Consider the following 4797-nt stretch of genomic DNA (forward strand, 5'->3'; position numbering starts at 1 on the left):
TCAGCTGTAGCTGGGAAAGTGGATGAAGAGGGAAAGTTGAGTCCCAGGACTCCTGATGCAGCTGCCACTTTGTTTTATTTTGTTTGTTTGTTTGTCTGCTTTTTGAGACAGAGTCTTACTCTGTTGCCCAGGCTGGAGTGCAGTGGCTCATTCTTGGCTCACTGCAACCTCCGCCTCCTGGGTTCAAGCAATTCTCCTGCCTCAACCACCTGAGTAGTTGGGATTACAGGCGCGTGCGCCACCACACCCAGCTAATTTTTTTATTTTTTTATTTTTTTATTTATTTTTAGTAGAGACGGGGTTTCACCATGTTGGTCAGGCTGGTGTCAAACTCCTGACCTCGTGATACACCTGCCTCAGCCTCCCAAAGTGTTGGGATTACAGGCATGAGCCACCATGCCCGGCTGCAGCTGCCATTTTGTATGGATAGAGTATCTTAAATCAGGTGTCTAAATTTCAGTGAACACATGAAATTCAATATGTGGACTAATCCACCTCCTCTAGATTTTATCTAATTATTTTTATATCAAGGGACATGTGTAAACATACATACTCTTATGTTTTTGTTGTTTTTTTTTTTTAGGCTGGCTGAAGGTCTTCTTTTTCGTTGAAGTCATAGGATTATTCCCTGAAACGAATTATTTGATATTGTCATCAAGATTGACCTAAGCCAGATAGCATTTACACATCTATTACATCCAAACAGTTTCTCTCCAGTATGAATTATCTGGGGTACAGTAAGGCATGAACTATAATTGCAGGATTTCCAATATTTATGATACTCACAGGTTTTCTCCCCAGAGGTAATTATTTGATGTGGACTAAGATTTGAGCTCTGCTTAAAGGTTTACCACGTTCAATAAACTATGGGATTTGTCTCCTCAGTAAATTCAGCGATGTAGAATAAGATAAGGACTCTGAGGAAAAGCTTTCCTGCAGTCATTACATTCAAAGGATTCTCTTCTAACATGAAGTCTCCAGTAAGGCTAAATTATAGCTAAATATTTCCCCACACTCCTTAGTTTTTTTTTTTTTTTGAGATGAAGTTTTGCTCTTGTCACCCAGGCTGGAGTGCAATGGCGCCATCTCAGCTCACTGCAACCTTTACCTCCCAGGTTCAAGCAATTCTCCTGCTTCGGCCTCCCAAGTAGCTGGGAGTAGTTTCACCATGTTGGCCAGGCTGGTCTCGAACCCCTGACCTCAGGCGATCCACTCACCTCAGCTTCCTGAAGTGCTGGGATTACAGGCATGAGCCACTGTGCTCGGCCGACACTCCTTACTTTGACAGGGTTTTTTTCTCAATGTGAATCTGGTGATGTTTAATAAGACCTAAGCTATAGCTGAAGGTTGTTCCACATTCAATGTGCTTACAGGGTTTTCCACCCAAATGAATTATCTGATGTTGAACAAGTTGAGATCACCACTGAAAATATTTTCCAGCCAGGGGTGGTGGTTCTTGCCTGTAATCCCAGTACTCTGGGAGGCCGAGGCAGGAGGATTACTTGAGTCCAGAATTTCCAGACCAGCCTGGACCACATAGGGAAACCCTGTCTCTATAAAAACTAAAACAATTAGCCAGGCATGGTGGCATGCACCTGTAGTCCCAGCTACTCGGGAGTCTGTGGTGGGAGGATTGCGTGAACCTGGGAGGTCGAGGCTGCAGTGAGCCACACTCATGCCACTTTACTCCAGCCTAGGCAACAGAGCGAAACTCTGTCTCAAAAAAAATTCCCACATTTATTACATTCATAAGGTTTCTTTCTACTATGAATTCAACAATATCTAATGAGCTCGAACTTCCCTTTGAAAGGGCTCTCACATCTACTATATTTATATAATTCTTCTACGATATGAATTCTCTGATTTTAGTGTTATGGACTGAACATATGTGTCCCCAAAAAGTCATACGATGAAGACCCAACTCCCAGTGTGGCTGTATTTGGAACAATTAATTGGAAGTAATTAAGGTTAAATGAAGTCATGGCCAGGAGTGGTGGCTCACGCCTGTAAGAACACTTTGGGAGGCTGAGGCGGGCGGATCACAAGGTCAGGAGTTAGAGATCAACCTGGTCAACATGATGAAACCACATCTCTACTAAAAATACAAAAGTTAGCTGGGCATGGTGGCAGGCACTGTAGTCCCAGCTACTCGGGGGGCTGATGTAGGAGAATTGCTTGAACCCGGGAGGCGGAAGGTTACAGTGAGCTGAGATCATGCCACTGCACTCCAGCCTGGTGACAGAGCGAGACTCCTGTCAAAAAAAAAAGAAGTCATAAATTTGAGGCCCTGGCCAGAGGCAGTGGCTCAGACCCCTGTAATCCCAGCACTTTGAGAGGTCAAGACAGGAGGATGGCTTGAGCCATGGAACTTGAGATCAGTCTTGGCAACATAGTAAGATGCCATCTCTACAAAAAGTTAAAAAAACAGCTGGACATGGTGGTACTGCTTGACTGTGGTCCCAGCTACTCAGGAAGCTGAGGTGGGAGGATCCCTTGAGCCCAGAAGGTTGAGGCTACAGTGTCGTGATCACTGGGCTAATGCACTCCAGCCTGGGTGACAGGGTGAGACCCTGTCTTCAAAAGAAGAAGGAAGGAAGGAGGGAAGAAAGGAGGGAGGGAGGGAAGAAGGAAGGAAGGAAAGAAGGGAGGGAGGGGAAAAAGAGACAGCTACACCAGAGAGCTCTCTTATCCTCTCCCTTTCTTTCTCCCTTTCCCCAGCATTCCCCTAACCCCACCCCCTTACCTCCTCCAAACCTGCACACTTGCATGAAGGAAAGGCCATGTGAGGACATAGCGAGAAGGCAGCCATCTGCAAGCCAAGCAGGGCCTTGCCCAGAAACCAAATTGGCTGGAACCTTGATATTGGACTTCTAGCCTCCACAACTGTGAGAAAATAAATGTCTGTGGTTTAAGCCGCCCAGTCTATGGTATTTCATTATGGCAGCCTGAACAAACTGATACATATGGTGTTAATTTTGTTTGCCACGTGTCACGTTTTCACCTAGCTCGCTGGTAAAGATTTCTTTTTTAATGATACAACTTTGTTGGGGGGCAGGGTGGGAGGTAAGAGTACTTGTTCATTGTTAAGGAGTGCAAATTGGTGCAAATTACAGGGTGAGCAAATCTTCCCAAATGTAATAGTCATGCACCCTTTGAGCAATTCCACTTCTGCAAATGCATTCTACAGATACACTTAATTGTCTGTAAATTTTTTTTTTTTTTTTTTTTGAGACGGAGTTTCGCTCTTGTTACCCAGGCTGGAGTGCAATGGCACGATCTCGGCTCACCGCAACCTCCGCCTCCTGGGTTCAGGCAATTCTCCTGCCTCAGCCTCCTGAGCAGCTGGGACTACAGGCACGCGCCACCATGCCCAGCTAATTTTTTGTATTTTTAGTAGAGACGGGGTTTCACCATGTTGAATTGTCTGTAAATTTACATGTGTACAAAGTTATTTGGTGCAACATTGTTCATAATACCAAATAGTTTGAAATACTTTAAATGTATCCAGAGGGAAGTGTTTTAACTAAGACACATCCATAAAATGGATTAACAGCCAGGGCGGCTCATGCCTGTGATCCCCAGGCTGAGGCAGGTGGATCCCCTGAGTCCAGGAGTTTGAAACCAGCCAGGGCAACATGGTGAAACCCTGTTTCCACACAAACAAAAATACAAGCATTAGCCGGGCGTGGTGGTGCTTGCCTGTAGTCCCAGCTACTAAGGAGGCTGAGGTGGGAGGATCACTTGAGCCCAGGAGGCAGAGGTTGCAGTGAGCCAAGATCATGCCATTGCACTACAGCCTGGGCAACAGAGCAAGACCCTGTCTAAAAAAAAAAAAAAAAAAAAAGTGGTTCCTGAGGACACTATGGCTTCCAAAGTGGGAACTAACAGGGCAGGACAGCCTGTGTCCTCAACAACAGACACGGAAACTTGTGCTGGAGGAAGGAATATTGGGCCATCACAAGATACATCAATGCGGGGAATGGCAGGACTGAACAAAGGATAAAGCAGTGATGATCATTTACAACAAAGAAGTTCTCAGTGTGGGCAGCCTGTGGATTCAGCACTCTGAACTATCCCTGACCTGCCTTTTGGGGCTGCGGCCCTCCTTACCATATGCACCTGCTGCTTTGCCCTTCGGCCATTTCTGGTCTTCTTGTGTTTCTTTCCCACTTCTACTCTTATTTCTCTATTCCTCTCAACCTTTTCTTCTTCCTAGAAGGTTTGTTGTCTTTTTTTTTTTACTTCTTTTATTAAACTGGTGAAGTTCTATGCTGAAAATCATAGAAGGTTTAGAGTTCCCTAAGGGACAAAAAGATTGCTTACCCTGCTAGACTTAGTAGCCTCAAATGAAACTTGAATCCACTAGAGGAGCCTAGTAAAAATCTGTCAAACTATTTTAAGATCTCTCCAGTCCTCCACAGAAAATCTCATTACTTGTTTATCAGAACAGGAACAAAATAAATGCCCTTAAAAGGTGACAAGCAACAGCATGAGGAGGACCATGCTTGTCCCGGCAGCCTCCTCTAGTCCCACCCTTGCCCCACACCAGAACAGAGGGTAATTTCAGTGCCTGTGCCTGGGAAGACACCCAAAATGGGTGTCTGTCGTTTGTTCCCTCTTTGAAAGAACGCAGGCCTTGTTGAGAAGGCTCACTTTCCCTGCAGGCCTCTGTCTGGTGCCAGATGTAGGCTCTGTGAAAAGAAGCACAGCTACAATCAGGAGCCTTAAAATAGTCAAAGTTTCTATAACAGAAATTATTAGTGGTGTAGGGGAGGAAAAACAGGCAAAGGATTAGCT

General features: G+C 45.2%; 1 long non-coding RNA gene across 1 annotated transcript in view; it reads right to left on the reverse strand.

Annotated features, from left to right (window-relative positions):
* Positions 1 to 4379: 4379 nt before the first annotated feature.
* Positions 4380 to 4797, reverse strand: part of LOC116543297 — a 12839-nt gene continuing 12421 nt past the window's right edge. The window contains exon 2 of the long non-coding RNA XR_004265535.1: positions 4380 to 4691. This is a non-coding gene — a long non-coding RNA (uncharacterized LOC116543297). The remainder of the gene's footprint in view (positions 4692 to 4797) is intronic.

The sequence above is a fragment of the Sapajus apella genome, unplaced genomic scaffold (genome assembly GCF_009761245.1).
Source record: "Sapajus apella isolate SASKATOON/1434 unplaced genomic scaffold, GSC_monkey_1.0 scaffold186, whole genome shotgun sequence".
NCBI lineage: Eukaryota > Metazoa > Chordata > Mammalia > Primates > Cebidae > Sapajus > Sapajus apella.